General features: G+C 52.5%; 1 long non-coding RNA gene across 1 annotated transcript in view; it reads left to right on the forward strand.

The window, feature by feature from the left end:
• The window catches only part of LOC140411183 (uncharacterized), a 74,656-nt gene extending 55,565 nt beyond the window's left edge, over window positions 1-19,091 (forward strand). Inside the window, exon 2 of the long non-coding RNA XR_011940836.1 lies at window positions 17,616-19,091. This is a non-coding gene — a long non-coding RNA (uncharacterized lncRNA). The remainder of the gene's footprint in view (window positions 1-17,615) is intronic.
• Window positions 19,092-19,439: the final 348 nt, after the last annotated feature.

Consider the following 19,439-nt stretch of genomic DNA (forward strand, 5'->3'; position numbering starts at 1 on the left):
CATTTCTTTGTTCTTTGTTCTTTGTTCTTTGTATGCCAAGCGAGTGCCTGATCCAGATCACGCGGGACGTATAAATCAGCTGACTTCTGATCAGCCTGGCGCAAAGCCTGATTTGGCCCACTCCTGGGACTCACTGTAACATGGTGGCCTAATCGCACCTATTATCTTGGGCATCAATCTTTTGCCTTTTGGAAATCCGGATGTACTGCAGAATACATTTACTGGTTCCTCTTTCTAAAATTTGTCATATATGAATTCCCTTTTGTAAAACCATATTTGGATTTGGATTTTGTTTATTGTCACGTGTACCGAGGTACAGTGAAAAGTATTTTTCTGCGAGCAACTCAACAGATCATTAAATACATGAAAAGCAAAGGAAATAAAAGAAAATACATAATAGGGCAACACAAGGTACACAATGTAACATAACACCGGCATCGAGTGAAGCATACAGGGTGTAGTGTTAGTGAGGTCAGTCCATAAGAAGGTCGTTTAGGAGTCTGGTGACAGTGGGGAAGAAGCTGTTTCTGAGTCTGTTTGTGCGTGTTCTCAGACTTCTGTATCTCCTGCCCGATGGAAGAAGTTGGAAGAGTGAGTAAGCCGGGTGGGAAGGATCTTTGATTATGCTGCCCACTTTCCCCAGGCAGCGGGAGGTGTAGATGGAGTCAATGGATGGGAGGCGGGTTCGTGTGATGGACTGGGCTGTGTTCACGACTCTTTGAAGTTTCTTGCGGTCTTGGGCCGAGCAGTTGCCATACCAGGCTGTGATGCAGCCAGATAGGATGCATTCCATGGTGCATCTGTAAAGGTTGGTTAGAGTTAATGTGGACATGCTGAATTTCCTTAGTTTCCTGAGGAAGTTTAGGCGCTGTTGTGCTTTCTTGGTGGTAGCGTCGACGTGGGTGGACCAGGACAGATTTTTGGAGACGTGCACTCCGAGGAATTTGAAACTGCTAACCATCTCCACCTCGGCCCCGTTGATGCTGACAGGGGTGTGCGCAGTACTTTGCTTCCTGAAGTCAATGACCAGCTCTTTAGTTTTGCTGGCATTGAGGGATAGATTGTTGTCGCTGCACCACTCCACTAGGATCGCTAACTCCCTCCTGTATTCTGACTCGTCGTTATTCGAGATCCGGCCCACTATGGTCGTATCGTCAGGAAACTTGTAGATGGAGTTGGAGCCAAATTTTGCCACGCAGTCGTGTGTGTATAGGGAGTAGAGTAGGGGGCTAAGAGATAGATGACCTAAGTTCAGGAAACCAGGATAAAGAAGCACTTTGAGTCGAAATGAGAAATGGTAATAATCGTAATATTCGCTTATTGTCACAAGTAGGCTTCAATGAAGTTCCTGTGAAAAGCCCCTAGTCGCCACATTCTGGCACCTGTTCGGGGAGGCTGGTACGGGAATTGAACCTGTGCTGCTGGCCTTGTTCTGCATCTGAAGCCAGCTGTTTAGCCCACTGTGCTAAACCAGCCCCTTGATGGGCAGCACGGTAGCATTGTGGTTAGCACAATTGCTTTACAGCTCCAGGGTCCCAGGTTCGATTCCCGGCTTGGGTCACTGTCTGTGCGGAGTCTGCACGTTCTCCCGTGTGTGCGTGGGTTTCCTCCGGGTGCTCCGGTTTCCTCCCACAGTCCAAAGATGTGCAGGTTAGGTGGATTGGCCAAGCTAAATTGCCCTTAGTGTCCAAAATTGCCCTTAGTGTTGGGTGAGGTTACTGGGTTATGGGGATAGGGTGGAAGTGTGGACCTTGGGTAGGGTGCTCTTTCCAAGAGCCGGTGCAGACTCGATGGGCCGAATGGCCTCCTTCTGCACTGTAAATTCTATGATTCTATGAGAAGTCATTTGCAGGAATGGAAACAGGACCCTAACAGTAATCAGTAAAAGACAAGATAATGGGAGCTTGTCAGAAAGGTACGGTAATAATCTCCATACAGATTGGAAAAATCAGATGGATGAAAGTAGCTTTGTGAGGAGTTCATTGAATAATTTTGGAATAGTTTCTTAGAATAGCATGTATGGCACCTACCAGAAAACAGACTATACTAGATATGGTATTGTGCAATGGAATAGGATGAATTAATGAACTCATAGTAAATGGTGAGAGATTGCAGAGCTCTGAGATGCAGAGGGATCTGGGTGTCCTATTGCATGAATCACAAAAGTTTAGTATACAGCTACAGAAAGTAATTAAGAAAGCGAATAGAAGGCAGCACGGTGGTGCAGTGGTTGGCACTGCTGCCTCATGCCGCCAAGGTCCCAGGTTCGATCCCAGCTCTGGGTCACTGTCCGTGTGGAGTTTGCACATTCTCCCTGTGTTTGCGTGGGTTTCACCCCCACAACCCAAAAGATGTTCAGGTTAGGTGGATTGGTAGATTGTCCATGCTAAATTGCTTCTTAATTGAATTTTTTTTAAAAAAAGACCAGACTTGTGTACATTAGTGATCAGTATTGTGTGCAGTATTGATCTCCTTTTCTAAGGAAGGGTAAATACATTGTAAGTAGTTCAGAGAAGTATTACTAGACTGATACGTGGATTGGGGGGAATTGTCTTAAGAGGAAAGTTTGGATAGGCTAGGCTTGTATCCACTGAGTTTAGAAATATAAGAGGTGGCTTGATCGAAACATACAAGATCCCGAGGGGTCTTGACAGGATCAATGTGGAAAGGATGCTCCCTTTTGTGGGAGTATCTAGAACTCAAGGTCACAGTTTAAAAAGGAGTCATCCATTTCAGAAAGAGATGAGGAGTTTTAATATTTTTTCTCAGCAAGTCATCAGTCTTTGGAACTCCCTTCCTCAAGAGGTGAAGTAGAGCGAATATGGACAGCACGGTGGCGCAGTGGATAGCACTGCCGCTCGCAAGTCTGAGGATCCAGGTTCGATCCTGGCCACCGTTTTCACATTCTCCCCGTGTCTGCGTGGGTTTCACCCCGACGACGCAAAGATGTGCAGTGTAGGTGGATTGACCACGCTAAATTGCCCCTTAATTGTAAAAAAAATAATTGGGTACTCTGAATCTATTTTAGAAAAAGTAGAGTGAATATTTTTGAAGCACAGCTAAATTGTTTCCTAGTAAGCAAGGGGCTTTCAGGTTATTGGCAGTAGGTTGGAATGTGGAGTTCAGGTTACAATCAGATCAGCCATAACCTCATTGAATGGCGGAGCAGGTTTGAAAGGGCTGCGTGGCCTATTTCTGTCCTAATTCACAATGGCCCTACACTCATCCCTAGAGCACCTCGACGACAAGGACTCCTACGTAAGACTCCTATTTATTGACTACAGCTCCGCCTTCAACGCCATAATCCCAGCCAAGCTCATATCAAAGCTCCAAAACCTAGGACTTGGCTCCTCCCTCTGCAACTGGATCCTCGACTTTCTGACCAACAGACCACAATCAGTAAGAATGAACAACAACACCTCCTCCACAATCGTCCGCAATATCGGGGCCCCACAGGGCTGTGTACTTAGCCCCCTACTCTACTCCCTATACACACACAACTGCGTGGCAAAATTTGGTTCCAACTCCATCTACAAGTTTGCTGACGATACGACCATAGTGGGCCGGATCTCGAATAACGACGAGTCAGAATACAGGAGGGAGATAGAGAACCTAGTGGAGCGGTGCAGTGACAACAATCTCTCCCTCAATGCCAGCAAAACTAAAGAGCTGGTCATTGACTTCAGGAAGCAAAGTACTGTACACACCCCTGTCAGCATCAATGGGGCTGAGGTGGAGATGGTTAGCAGTTTCAAATTTCTAGGGTGCACATCTCCAAAAATCTGTCCTGGTTCACCCACGTCGACTCTAACACCAAGAAAGCACAACAGCGCCTATACTTCCTCAGGAAACTAAGGAAATTCGGCATGTCCACATTAACTCTTACCAACTTTTACAGATGCACCGTAGAAAGCATCCTGTAGCCACCTAAAATGGCTGATTCCCGATTAGTTTGGCCAAAGCCCGATTTAAAATGGCTAACCGAAAAGGCTGATGGGAAAAGCAGCCAACAGGACACAAACGGACAGCTGCAGACAGAATAGCATATTCGGCCCTGGGGAAGTCGGCCCAGATCGATACCTACGACTATTAGCAGCACATCAACCCAAACATCTACAGTTTAATCGGCTATCCCCGGGAACAATTGCAACATATTAGCAATTGAATGCCGGGCCAGACCTGTCGGCGCCTGAAGTGGCCGAAACAAAGACAGGTGAATGACCACCCCCCGATCGAGGAATCGCCCCTTATTGGAGCATATCGAACCCAGTGATTGGGAACAAGTCCAATCACTTGGGACTCAGGGTCAAGGGCCGCCCTGAGAGGCGGGAAGCCCCTTGGCCCTATAAATTGAGGGGCCAAGTTCAGATCTCGCTCTCTCTCCCTTCTTCTCCTGCTTGCAACCTTCGCAAGAACATCGACCAGAAACAGTAAGTCTGACTCCAGCGATCGCTACCCGATAGAGATTCCTAGCCATCGACCCGTATCAGCCTTTTGAATCCCGCAGGCCAGATCTAATTTGATAAACCATTTGCTTCCCTGACCTGGTGGGCCATCCCCAAAAGTTAAGTATTGGCCAGTAGTGGTAGGTTTTGATATAGATAGTAGGATTATTGTGTAAGTATTGATTGCTGTACATAATAAATGACCGTTGATTTCAATCTTACTAAGCGGTGTGCTGACTTATTAATCATAACGCAAGCTTGAACCACGTGGCGGTATCAGAAAGATACCTGGCGACTCGTGAGCAAAGGTGACATAATCAGAGCTAATAAAACTAAGGCTAAAAAGAGCAACATAATTGGCGACTCCGCCGGGACCCGACATAGAAGTGGAAAACCACTCTGGGAGAACCCCAGAAATTTGAATAGAATCCAATTGGAAACAAAAACAAAAAACCACAAGTGTTCAAGCGGTTCTGGTTAATAATTCACAATTCGGAAGTGTGTGTATGCATGCGTGACTAACAGGGTTATAAGGTAAAACTGATAGATTTTGTTGCATCAAAACTGTCGGAAGTCTGTATTTTCGGAAATTAGCGCAAGCCGTACCCGCATCTACGACACCACCTTAGCCCCCTGTTCCAAATTCGAACTAAGCGAGCAGATAAGAGAGATGGCCGTGCAGGCAATGCAACGCCTCATGAATCCCGAAGAATTTGCGGTCGCACCGATCAGCAGCATTAAAGTGGGACAGTGTCCCATTTGGGAAGCAGAAATTCGGAAATTTCTACAGGGCAAAGGATGGCCCGTGTGGAGCGGTTTCTGTAATAATAACGACTCAGGTCCCGGAAGTATAGGGCATACTTGGTGGGAGAACATGAGTGAAATTCATAAGAAAAGCTTAGCAAAAGCGCGCAAGCCGATGGCAATCGTGTCCTGTATGGCACAATTGCGAGGCACAGAGGAGGTCATCAGGACGCTCCGAAAAGAAATAGAAGGCATACATCATATGAGTAAAATCGATGTATGCGAGATGGAAAAAGAGAACCTGGAATTGAAAAGGCAGTTAGAAGCCAAGGACGAAGAGGTGGCTGGCGCCACATGGGGTCACCAGTCTTGTCTGGCGCATTTAAGCAGTTTTCAATCCCAGTATGAGAAAGCTTATCAGGACACGCAGCGTGCAGTCCTGGTTAAGAAAGAGACAGAGAAGCAGGTGGAGCGCTACAGAAGCAATGTAGTGATCTCAAGGCAGCCTTGAGAGTGCTCCACGCTGCAACCACGGAACAAAGGCAGAGTACCTTAGACCACGCGAAGTGCCAAAAGCAAATTGCAGACCTGCAATCAATGCTTTCTGTCCAAAATGGATTCCAAGACACCTTTGGGGAAAGTTTACAACAGGAAGATGGCCCTGATTGGGAAGAATTGCAGGAGACAGCGCAGAGATATGTTCAGGGAACATGTGCACAGGGAAAGCCCCAAAGGAGGAAAGCACCCCCACCCCCCACACAGCAGGTAATACAGGCTCCCATGAACCCTGTAACAACCCACCGCACAGCCACAGCAGACGAGGCGGAAGTCTTATATTCCACCCCCCTCACAGTGACCCAATTACGGGACGCGTGTGCTAAAATCACACCGTTCCTCCCCGCTTCAGACCCACACCATTTCTTTGCCACCGTCAAACACCAGGCGACCTTGTACGGCCTGGATGAGCAAGAGCAGGTAAAGATCACGGTCCTCAGCTTAGACCCATCGGTCGCAGCACCCTTCCCGACCCACAGAATGTAGGAGGAGGCACCCTTGCAGAAATGCATACCGCGATCCTGGATGCGATCGGGTACAACCGGGGCGACCCCGTAGATGGCCTAAATAAGTGCAGACAGAAAAAGTCTGAACACCCCACAGCGATCGCAGGACGCTTGTGGATTCACTTTGAAGCCGTTTTCGGCAACGTAGACCGTGCCCATTTATCCGCAGACAATATGGCCAAATGGACCCGCACCCTTAGCTCCCATGCCACGGAAGCAGGACAGAATGCCTGTAGTAATTATGACCCCTCGGAGGAGGCTCATAATGAGAAGTGGGTGGTCAAAAGATTGTCCCGCGTTTGGGAACAAGCGGCTCACAGTAAACCCGCAGCTAGAACCCCCGAAGAAAAACAAGCCGCCGCAGACGTGCAGGCAGTAAGAACCACTCTTCACAACCCCGCCTGGGTAAACGAGGGAAAGAGCAGCCTCCCAGCAAAACCGCAAGAATGCTACAATTGCGGACAATTGGGACATTTTGCCAAAGAATGCAAGGCCCCTAAAAAGCCACAGAGAGCCCAACAGACAGGCACTCTCAATAAGAAAAAGGCAGAGCCCATACATAGCGTTAGCGCCCAGTCCGATCAGACAGACTTGACCTGAACGGACTGACGGTGTACAGGCTCCCCCAGTTGGGTCTGTGATACCCTTTGGGATAGGTCAGGAAGACCCGTAGTCGCAGCAAAGGTTAGGGGACAGCCGATCGAGCTTCTCTGGGACACAGGAGGGTCCTGCACAACCTTAAATTTCTCCACCCTTGATAAGGACACATGGCCCACCACAGCCATTATCACCCTCAGCGGCTTCACAGGCCACTCACAGCAGGGACACTTCACAACCCCTGTACCCATCCAAATCGGAACCATTACACAAAACACCCCGTAGTGTCAGTCGACCTGCCCCCAACAGCAGAGCACATTTTGGGGATCGACTTCATGAATTCTCACCACCTCTCTTTCGATCCAGTCAACCAGTGTGTCTGGAAGATGGCGAAATCTGCTAGAGCCCCGGCAACGCTCAATATAGGGGATTATAGGAACAAAATTAGCGCAGTAGGCGAGTTTTGGTTCAACCCCACCACACTCAGCACGGACCGACAGGTTAGGGCAGTCCTGCAAAAAAAACAGGGCAGCATTCGCGGCCCACAAACACGACTGTGGACGGATGACTGGTTCCGTACAAATAACAGGACCGGACCCTAGACCCCAAAAGCAGTACGGATTCCCCCTAGAAGCAGAGGGAGAAGTTCTCAAGGTTATAGAAAGTTTATTAGAGCAGGGCATACTAAGATCGGTAGCCTCAACTAATAATGCCCCGATTTGGCCAGTGAGAAAGCCCGACGGATCATGGCACTTGACCATTGATTATCGGGAACTCAATAAAGTCACCCCCGCAGCAGCCCCCACCGTAGCAACAAGTCCCGAGACCATGCTCAGACAGTGACTCCATGCCCGATATTTCACGTCAGTAATGGATTCTGGTCCATTCCATTGACAAAAGCATGCCAGTATAAATTTGCCTTCACTTTCCGAGCGCAGCAATACACATGGACATGCCTGCCACAAGGTTTCCACAACTCCCCCTCCATTTTCCACCGACAGCTGGCAAATGGACTAGCAAAATTTTCTCGCCCCGAATATCTGGTACAGTATGTAGACGATCTACTACTGCAGACAGACACAAAGGAAGAGCACATTGAGCTTCTGTCCGAACTCCTGGAATTACTACATTCCATTGGCTGTAAAGTCAACCCCAAAAAGGCCCAGATATTGGAAGAAAAGGTGGTATATTTGGGTACTATCATCACACACGGCAAACGCGAGATCGAGCACAAAAGAATTGACTCGATCGCAAAATTGCCCCTTCCCCAAAACGTTTCAGCCCTCCGGTCGTTTTTAGGAGTGGTTGGCTACTGCCGAAACCACATTGACAGTTTCGCCAGCAAGGCAGCGCCCCTCTCAGACCTCCTAAAGAAAGGAGCCCCCTGGGAATGGCTTCCGCAGCATACGGAGGCTGTGGAATCATTAAAACAGGCGCTCATAGCCGCCCCCGCACTACAAGTTCCCGACCCGCTTTCCCCTTACGCCATAGAGGTAGCAACCACAGACCGCACCCTTTCAGCTGTGCTCCTGCAGGTACGGCACGACCAGTTAAGACCCGTGGCTTATGCCTCCCGAATTCTAGATGCTGTGGAGCAAGGATTCTCAGCCGGTGAGAGGCACCTGCTCGCAGTTTTCTGGGCAGTCCAGTACTTTTCATATATTACCGGACTGAACCCCATCACCATTTTGACCGAGCACACCCCCACCCAACTTTTACTAGACGGACGACTTAAAGGCGGTACCGTCAGCCAAATCCGCGCTGCTAGGTGGACCCTTCTCTTACAAGTACGGGACATCACAGTCAAACGGACCAAAACACACACATACTTAACGGACAATCTACAGTATCCCGGAACCCCCCATGAGTGTGAAATCATCTTGCCCCACCATAATACAGGCCCCTTTATCGCGAACACCCCCACCCCAGAAAACTAGCCACTCCATCTTAAAGTCCCCCTCACCCGGACACGTGTGATCCCATTAGGATTTATGTGGATGGATCTTCCACAGTCCTGGATGGGCAACGCATAACAGGTTGTGGGATTTATGTGGAGGACGCGCAGGGACGCGCCCTCGAGGAAATCGCATTAAAATGACTCGGACACTTAGGCGCGCAGGCAGCAGAGCTTGCGGCCATCGCTTACATTATAGAGCACCCTGATTCCTTCCCCAGCCCAGCAGACATATATTCAGACAGTCTATACGTTTGCAACAGCCTCACTGAATTTCTACCCCTCTGGGAAACGAGAGGATTTGTTTCCGCGGATGGGAAACCCCTCCCCTCAGCCCCATTACTCCGCCATATTCTGAAAAAAGCCAAGAACAGGACTTTTGGCATTATAAAAGTCCGAAGCCACCATCGTTCCTCCCCCCCTGGAAATGTAAAAGCCGATGCACTGGCAAAAGCAGGATCCAGGCATGGGTATTTTTGGAAGCCCCCCGAAAGCGCCCCAGTGAGTGCGCCAGTGAGTGCAGTTCAGGTCATGCAGACTAGGATCGAAGATCTAGTAGAGGCCCAGAAGCAGGATAGCGCTCTCACTGAGATCGTGAAAGGGAAGTTTCCAGCCTCATACGAGAGGTACAGAAATATGATAACCACACATGACGGTGTGGTGTTGAAAGACACCCTTTATGTAGTTCCGAAGCAAGATCGGAACCAATTAATCTGTGTGGCGCACAAAGACTCCGTGAGACAAATAGAGTGAAGTCGATGAGGCTTTATTAAGCGTGTCTGTTCCCCAGCAGCCCAATAGTAAACTGGCCTGCGGGGGAAGGCACCGGCTTCTTATACTTCGCCTTCAGGGCGGAGTATGAGGTCAACGGCCAACCAGGACCCGGGATCTGTCAGCCAATGACATTAGGGCTTCCAGTCCCACATGACCCCCAATACATACTACCACATTCACCCCTTGTCAAAAATGAACCCGGCGGGGTGATGCTTCGTATGGTGGTAAGGGTTTACAGTACTGGTCCTGGGAGGATAGAACAGTTACATGGTAGTACCGTATTGGACAGTATCGTCCTGTTACAACTATTTACAGAGGATATAGGGAAAAACAAAATGTTCATTGGACAGTCCATCTTTGTTTTACATCGACGCCACGAGTCGGTCGGGCGGTCTGGTCGTCCGTGTCGATCGCCTCGGCCCCGGCGGTGGTGGTGGTGCTTGTACCAGCGTTGTGGCCTCCGGGAGCCGCACGGTTTCAGCTGTCGGTGCAAAGGGGAGGGGGACTGATCCTCCTGGGAAGGGGGCGGTCGCGGGGTGCGGCGGTGGCAGGAAGGGGGGCGGTTGGGTTGATGGTGCCGGGGGGGTGTGCGTGGTGCCGGCGGGCGCCAGATCCCGCAGGGAGACCGTGTCCTGTCGGCCGTCGGGGTACTCCACGTAGGCGTACTGGGGGTTTGCGTGGAGGAGGTGAACCCTTTCGACCAACGGGTCCGCCTTATGTGCCCGCACGTGCTTTCGGAGCAGGATGGGTCCTGGGGCCGCCAGCCAGGTCGGCAGCAACGTTCCAGAGGAGGACCTCCTAGGGAAGACAAGGAGACGCTCGTGAGGCGTTTGATTAGTGCTCGTACATAATAACGACCGGATGGAATGGAGAGCGTCCGGGAGGACCTCCTGCCACCGTGAAACTGGGAGATCCCTGGACCGTAGGGCCAGTAGGACGGCCTTCCAGACCGTGCCGTTCTCCCTTTCTACTTGCCCGTTCCCCCGGGGGTTGTAGCTGGTCGTCCTGCTTGAAGCTATACCCTTGCTGAGCAGGAACTGGCGCAGCTCGTCACTCATGAAAGAGGACCCCCTGTCGCTGTGGACGTATGCGGGGTAACCGAACAGTGTGAATATGCTGTTCAGGGCTTTAATGACTGTGGCCGCGGTCATGTCGGAGCAGGGAATGGCAAAAGGGAAGCGGGAGTATTCGTCCACTACATTAAGGAAATACGCGTTGCGGTCGGTGGAGGGGAGGGGCCCTTTGAAATCGAGACTGAGGCGTTCAAAGGGACGGGAAGCCTTAATCAGGTGCGCTCCATCTGGCCTGAAAAAATGCGGTTTGCATTCTGCGCAGATGTGGCAGTCTCTTGTGACTGTACGGACCTCCTCTAAGGAGTATGGGAGATTGCGGGACTTGATGAAGTGGTAAAACCGAGTGACCCCCGGGTGGCAGAGGTCCTCGTGGAGGGCTTGGAGGCGGTCAATTTGTGCGTTGGCACATGTCCCGCGGGATAGGGCATCAGACGGCTCGTTCAGCTTTCCGGGCCGGTACAAGATCTCATAGTTGAAGGTGGAGAGTTCGATCCTCCACCGCAAGATCTTGTCGTTCTTGATCTTGCCCCGCTGTGCATTATCGAACATGAAGGCTACCGACCGTTGGTCAGTGAGGAGAGTGAATCTCCTGCCGGCCAGGTAATGCCTCCAATGTCGCACAGCTTCCACTATGGCTTGGGCTTCCTTTTCCACTGAGGAGTGGCGGATTTCTGAGGCGTGGAGGGTTCGGGAGAAGAAGGCCACGGGTCTGCCCGCTTGGTTAAGGGTAGCCGCGAGAGCTACGTCAGAGGCGTCGCTCTCGACCTGGAAGGGGAGGGACTCGTCGATGGCGCGCATCGTGGCCTTTGCGATGTCCGCTTTGATGCGGCTGAAAGCCTGGCAAGCCTCTGTCGACAGCGGGAAAGTCGTGGTCTGTATTAGGGGGCGGGCCTTGTCTGCGTACTGGGGGACCCACTGGGCGTAGTATGAAAAGAACCCCAGGCAGCGTTTCAGGGCTTTTGGGCAGTGCGGGAGGGGAAATTCCATGAGTGTGCGCATACGTTCGGGGTCGGGGCCTATTATCCCATTGCGCACTATGTAGCCCAGAATGGCTAGCCGATCGGTGCTAAAAACGCACTTGTCCTCGTTGTACGTGAGGTTCAAGGCTTTGGCAGTCTGGAGCAATTTTTGGAGGTTGGCGTCGTGGTCCTGCTGATCGTGGCCGCAGATGGTTACATTGTCGAGGTACGGGAACGTGGCCCGTAACCCATGTTGATCAACCATTCGGTCCATTTCCCGTTGGAAGACCGAGACGCCGTTTGTGACGCCAAAAGGGACCCTTAGGAAGTGGTATAATCGCCCATCTGCCTCGAAGGCTGTGTACTTGCGGTCACTTGGGCGGATGGGGAGCTGATGGTAGGCGGACTTGAGGTCCACGGTGGAGAAGACTTTATACTGGGCAATCCGATTGACCATGTCGGATATGCGGGGGAGAGGGTACGCGTCTAGTTGTGTGTACCTGTTGATGGTCTGGCTATAGTCAATGACCATCCTTTGTTTCTCCCCTGTCTTCACTACTACCACCTGCGCTCTCCAGGGACTATTGCTGGCCTGGATTATGCCCTCCTTTAGTAGCCGCTGGACTTCGGAGCGAATGAAGGTCCGGTCCTGGGTGCTGTACCGTCTGCTCCTAGTGGCGACGGGTTTGCAATCCGGGGTGAGGTTCGCAAACAAGGACGGGGGTTGCACCTTGAGGGTGGCGAGGCCGCAGATAGTGAGTGGGGGTATGGGGCCGCCGAATTTAAACGTAAGGCTCTGTAGGTTACATTGAAAATCTAAGCCCAGCAAGGTGGGGGCACAGAGTTGGGGAAGGACGTTAAGTTTGTAGTTTTTGAATTCCCTCCCCTATACCGTTAGGGGAACTATGCAGAATCCCTGGATCTGTACGGAGTGGGATCCTGCAGCTAAGCAAATCTTTTGTGCGCTGGGGAAGGTAGTTAAGGAACAGCGTCTTACCGTGTCGGGATGTATAAAACTTTCCGTGCTCCCGGAGTCGACTAGGCATGGCGTCTCGTGGCCGTTAATTAGGACCGTTGTCGTCGTCGCCTGGAGAGTCTGGGGCCGAGCCTGATCGAGTGTAACCGAAGTGAGCCGTGGTTGTAGTAGTGGGGTGGGGTCCGTTGTTGCCGTCCAAGATGGCGTCGGGGATGGACAAAATGGCCACCCCCATCCCTCGCCCGTAGCTGAGGGGTCACAAGATGGCGTCGGGGGTGGACAAAATGGCCGCCCCCATGCGTCGTACAGGTCGGGGGCGGTCCAAGATGGCGGGGCCCCTCCTCCCCTCGTGGTGGTCGGGACCCAAAATGGCGGCGTCTGCGGGTCGCACATTGAGTGCTGGGGGGTCTGGGGGGCGCTAGGACCGCGCGGAGCTCCTGCATTGCGAGCGCCCGGGCCGTGGGCGCTAGGACCGCGCGGAGTTCCTTGGCTGCGAGCGCCAGGGCCGCGGGCGCTAGGACCCCGCGGAGCTCCCTCGCCGGGGACAGCGGTGGTCGGGGCCAAGGCCAACGGGTCAGTACTGCGAGCGCTGGGACCGTGAGGAGGTCCCTCGCCGGGGACGGAGATCGGGGTCCAGGTAAGTTGTATTGCCGGCGGGTCAGGCGTGGGGCGCGGGACGGGGACGAGGGCCCAGGTCGGCGGCGCTGGCGGGTCAGGCGTGGGGCGCGGGACGGGGGCGAGGGCCCAGGTCGGCGGCGCTGGCGGGTCAGGCGTGGGGCGCGGGACGGGGGCGAGGGCCCAGGTCGGCGGCGCTGGCGGGTCAGGCGTGGGGCGCGGGACGGGGGTGAGGGCCCAGGTCGGCGGCGCTGGCGGGTCAGGCGTGGGGCGCGGGACGGGGGCGAAGGCCCAGGTCGGCGGCGCTGGCGGGTCAGGCGTGGGGCGCGGGACGGGGGCGAGGGCCCAGGTCGGCGGCGCTGGCGGGTCAGGCGTGGGGCGCGGGACGGGGGTGAGGGCCCAGGTCGGCGGCGCTGGCGAGTCAGGCGTGGGGCGCGGGACGGGGGCGAGGGCCCAGGTCGGCGGCGCTGGCGGGTCAGGCGTGGGGCGCGGGACGGGGGTGAGGGCCCAGGTCGGCGGCGCTGGCGGGTCAGGCGTGGGGCGCGGGACGGGGGTGAGGGCCCAGGTCGGCGGCTCCGGCGGGTCAGTCGTGGGGCCGCGAGCGCTGGCACCGCGCGCAGCTCCCTCGCCGGGGACAGCGGTGGTCGGGGTCAAGGTAGGTGGCGCCGGCGGGTCAGGCGTGGGGCGCGGGACGGGGGTGAGGGTGGCGTTCGGGATGCGAAAAACCCCCTCCTCTCCGTGGAAAGTGTTGGCCGGCACCCAAATCGGGAGCGCCGGCAGCGGGTCGTACATGGGCTGCGGGGAGGGGGGTTGGGGAGCGTAGGCGGCGTGCAGGGCTCCCAGTTCTCCCGGGGCCGCGGTGGTCGGGACCCAAAATGGCGGCGCCTGGGGGTCGCACATGGCGTGCTGGGGGGGTTGGGAGGCATATACTGCCTGTAGGGCTCCCTGTTCTCCCGGGACGGCGGCGACCACGCGGGACCGGCACACCACCGCATAGTGGCCCTTTTTCCCGCAGCTTTTGCAGATGGCTGCGCGGGCCGGACAGCGTTGTCGGGGGTGCTTCGCCTGGCCGCAGAAATAACAGCGGGTGCCCCCGGTGCGACTCGGCGTTTGGACTGCGCAAGCCTGTGGGGTGTCGGGGGGGGGGGGGGGGGTAGGGGGTTTGCCGCGGCGGGTACGTACGGGGCCCAATGGCCTGCCGCGCGGTCGGGGCCGTAGGCGCGGGTATTACGCGCGGCTACGTCCAGCGAGGCTGCCTGGGCCCGTGCCTCTGAGAGTCCTAGTGACTCTTTTTCTAGAAGTCTTTGGCGGATTTGGGAGGATTGTATACCTGCAACAAAAGCATCGCGCATTAACATGTCCGTGTGTTCGTTTGCGTTCACCGACGGGCAGCTGCAGGCTCGTCCCAAAATCAGCAGCGCAGCGTAGAACTCGTCCATCGATTCTCCGGGAGCTTGCCGTCTCGTCGCGAGCTGGCAGCGAGCGTAGATTTGGTTAACTGGGCGAACGTAGAGACTTCTCAGTGCTGTGAAGGCCGTCTGGAAATCGCGGGTGTCTTCAATGAGGGTGAAAATCTCCGTGCTCACCCTCGAGTGCAGGACCTGCAGTTTTTGTTCATCTGAGACGCGGCCTGTGGTCGATGTGATGTAGGCCTCAAAGCAAGTCTGCCAGTGTTTGAAGGCTGCTGCTGCATTCACTGCGTGGGGGCTGATCCTCAGGCATTCTGGAATGATCCTGAGCTCCATAGTCCTTTTTAGGCACGCTTAATAAATTGTGGCGCACAAAGACTCCGTGAGACAAATAGAGTGAAGTCGATGAGGCTTTATTAAGCGTGTCTGTTCCCCAGCAGCCCGATAGTAAACTGGCCTGCGGGGGAAGGCACCGGCTTCTTATACTTCGCCTTCAGGGCGGAGTATGAGGTCAACGGCCAACCAGGACCCGGGATCTGTCAGCCAATGACATTAGGGCTTCCAGTCCCACATGATCCCCAATACATACTACCACAATCTGTTTATTCCATGATGGTCATGGACACCAGGGAATCGATCCCACCGCAGCCCACCTCAAACAGCTTTGTTGGTGGCCAAATCTCAAAGAGGATGTATCCCATTACATTGAGAATTGCCTCACCTGCGCTCAGAACAACCCAGATAGATATGCCAAAAAGGCACAACTCAGCCACACCCGACCCGTTAACGGCCCCTGGACTAACCTCTAGATTGATTTTATCGGTCCATTGCCCCCTTGCAGGAATGGCTATAAATATGTTCTGGTGGTCAGAGACACTTTCACAAAGTGGGTGGAAGCATTTCCAGTCCGCACCAACACCGCGAAAACCACAGCCAAAATCCTAACCCACCACATTTTTACAAGATGGGGACTCCCCCGCAGTATTGAACCGGACCAAGGTTCTCACTTTACGGGACGGGTCATGCAGAACGTCCTCCCGATATTTGGCATAACCCAAAAATTTCACATTGCGTACCACCCACAGTCGAGTGGTATAGTGGAGCGCATGAATCGGACCCTAAAAACCACCCTTAGCAAAATGGTCCAGCAGAACAACACCACTTGAGATTCTGTCCTCCCCTTTGCGCTGATGTTACACCCCACACACACTCATGACCGGACGCCCCATGAAAGGGACAGAGTACTTGTTGGGTTTAGACCTGACCAGCCCTGAAGTTACGGCCCTCACCCACGAGAAAGCCGTTGAACAATTACTTGCAAATGTAAAAACGGCTCAGTTAGCAGCCGCTGTTAAACTGGGCACTAAAAGAAAACAGAGCAAGGCCTGTTTTGATAAGGCAGTACATGCAACGGAGTATAATATAGGACAACAAGTGTTGTTGTCTGTGTATAACCCCAGCACATTTCTGTCTCCGAAATACTCGGGTCCGTACTCCATTACGGATAAAGTAAGCCCATCGGTATATAAAATCAAATACCCAAATGGTAAGACTGCGTGGTTTCACATAAACCAGCTAAAGGCTTATGGAGCACAGTCAAACCACACCCACCACGTCATGCTTGACGCAGCAGCCCACACCCCGCCCACAGCCAACGTGACCACACCAACCCCCACCACGTCCAGCCCAGACACGGACTCCCCCCGACCCCACCCTCAAAATTTACACTCCGCCCCGGAACGCCCACAGACTGCAGCAGCAGAGACAGCGACTGTGACTCTGACGACAGCCACAGCACGCCTCCCTACTATCCTGGACCCACACCCAGCGACTCCGAGTTCGACTCCAGTGATCCCTTCCTGATCACTTTCTTAAACAAACCACACCACCGACCACCGAACCATACGGACGACCCCGTCTTTGTCCCCACACAACTTGACGAACGCCATTGACACCGCGACAACGCCTACAGACTCGTCCGCAACGACGAAAGCAACCCCAACTCACACCACGCAGCCCTCTCAACATTAATTCACTCCAGAGTCTGGCACCCGGGAGAAGGGGACGACCTCGAGTCAGACCCCCAATCCGCCAACCCCTTTGCGACCCTGTTCGCAACAGAGAACTGAGGTGTCCACATGATGATTTAAAGGAGACACTTGGGGAAAAGTGTTGTCCTTCCTGATGGAACCTGCAGGATGTTTTATGTTGTTTGTATGTTTGTTTAAGTGTTGTTCGTCTGACAGGAGAATTTTTCTCACCGTCACACACCCATTCACCTGAAACTTTTGAGCTCTTTCCAACACCCCCACCGCGGCCAGGCGCTTGTTCAGCGGTACCAACTTGTCCACAGATACCTGGTCAACAGACCAGACGCTTGTTCAGCGGAACTAGCTTATCTGCAGATACCTGGTCAGCAGACCGGACGCCCGTTCTCATTCGAGGGTAGAAGCACAGCACTAGCGTTTCAGCTGGTACTGGTTCAAGTGCCAGATGCCCGATCTGATTTGACGGGAGAATCACAGCAGCAACCCCACCATGATGACTACATTTTTGCCCGTTCTTGTCGGTTGCTCAGGCAGTGGAGAAACGGCGTGAGACCCGCCATGCCTGGGAACCCCCCGCTGGTCAAAAAAACGCTCGGGTAGGGGACATACAGTATTGGTAGCCGTCCTACCCGGGGACTCCATCCAAATCTTACCCGTCGTGGCCCATAAGCACCTCATTCGACCTTTTCCTTTCAAAAGTTTTATTTATTTAGGTGACCCTTGGGTTGCTGCCTCATGCTATTTACATCCAGGAACATTTGGATGATAAACTTAGCACTGGTTCACCATTGGGAAGTGTGCCGTGTCCTAACATTTGTTTTGAAAAAAAAAAATGGGGGGGAGGTGGGAGTCACATATAGTGACCAATTATAAGGGTTTAATTGGCCCCAAAAAGGACAGATACACTAACATACCGGATATTATACCAAGGTAGTTACAGATACTATGCTTGTTTTACAGAACTCCAGAAGCTCCAGGACCGGAGGAAAACAGAACACAAAGAAAGACAAAGAAAGGGGACAGCCATGAGGACTTCTTTCATCGTGATCAAAATTTTTATGATAAGCATTTGGTTGCGCGGGAACGCGGACCCCATTACTCCAAACCCCCCTGCTGTTAATGTTTCACTGCCCCGCAGTACCGAGGGCCCAGTCACCAGCCACGCTGCATTATCCTGGTGTGCCAAGTTCATAACTTGGTACTCCCTATCGTACGTCATTGAAGCACTATTAGCGTTGGCAATACTCTGCTGTGCAGTGCAGACTATGCGCCTCTGCAAATGGAGGAGAGCGTACCGCACTCAAACCCCGGTATATCGGATCCGATCCCCTATATTCGGGTATGACCAGACCCCAGACCCCCGTGACCTATGAGACCAGAATAATAAAACATGCACTTGCGTTTTTCTGTAAATAAAAGATGTACGAAACGTGTCATGAACAAAAAATGTATGATCCTGAGCTTGACTGCCAAGCCAGGAAAGAGTATATGGAATGTTATGATTGTTGTTGTATGTTTTAGAGAGATAGGATGATGCAATGCTTGATGAGTGTATTTAGGTAAAATTAGAGGTTCCAAGTTTTTATTTTGTAGATGCATGCCCCTGCCTGACATAGCGCCCTCAAGAATTGTTTAGGTAAATTTTTGTGCATAGCTAGGGTCAGAGTAGTTAGGATCACAAGGAGGGTCTGTAGCCACCTAAAATGGCTGATTCCCGATTAATTTGGCCAAAACCCGATTTAAAATGGCTAACCGAAAAGGCTGATGGGAAAAGCAGCCAACAGGACACAAACGGACAGCTGCAGACAGAATAGCGTATTCGGCCCTGGGGAAGTCGGCCCAGATCGACCGAAGACTATTAGCAGCACATCAACACAGACATCTGCAGTTTAATCGGCTATCCCCGGGAACAATTGCAACATATTAGCAATTGAATGCTGGGCCAGACCTCTCGGCGCCTGCAGTGGCCGAAACAAAGACAAGTGAACGACCACCCCCCGATCGAGGAATCGCCCCATTATTGGAGCATATCGAACCCAGTGATTGGGAACAAGTCCAATCACTTGGGACTCAGGGTCAAGGGCCGCCCTGAGAGGCGGGAAGCCCCTTGGCCCTATAAATTGAGGGGCCAAGTTCAGATCTCGCTCTCTCTCCCTTCTTCTCCTGCTCGCAACCTTCGCAAGAACATCGACCAGAAACAGTAAGACTGACTCCAGCGATCGCTACCCGATAGAGATTCCTAGCCATCGACCCGTATCAGCCTTTTGAATCCCGCAGGCAAGATCCAATTCGATAAACCATTTGCTTCCCTGACCTGGTGGGCCATCTCCTAAAGTTAAGTATTGGCCAGTAGTGGTAGGTTTTGATATAGATAGTAGGATTATTGTGTAAGTATTGATTGCTGTACATAATAAATGACCGTTGATTTCAATCTTACTAAGCGGTGTGCTGACTTTTTTTTTTTTTTAAATAATATTTTATTGAAAATTTTTGGTCAACCAACACAGTACATTGTGCATCCTTTACACAACATTATAACAATACAGATAATAATGACCTTTTTTATTTAAACAAGAACAAAAGAAAACAACAACAAATAAATAAATATTAAATAACAAAAAAAAAAAAAAAAAAAAAACTAGCCCTAATTGGCAATTGCCTTGTCTCAGGCCACCCCCCCCCCCACCCCCCACCCCCCAAGCCCTGGGCTGCTGCTGCTGCCTTCTTTGTTCTCCCCTATCTATCTTTCCGCAAGATATTCGACGAACGGTTGCCACCGCCTAG

This window comes from Scyliorhinus torazame, chromosome 4 (genome assembly GCF_047496885.1).
Source record: "Scyliorhinus torazame isolate Kashiwa2021f chromosome 4, sScyTor2.1, whole genome shotgun sequence".
Lineage (NCBI taxonomy): Eukaryota > Metazoa > Chordata > Chondrichthyes > Carcharhiniformes > Scyliorhinidae > Scyliorhinus > Scyliorhinus torazame.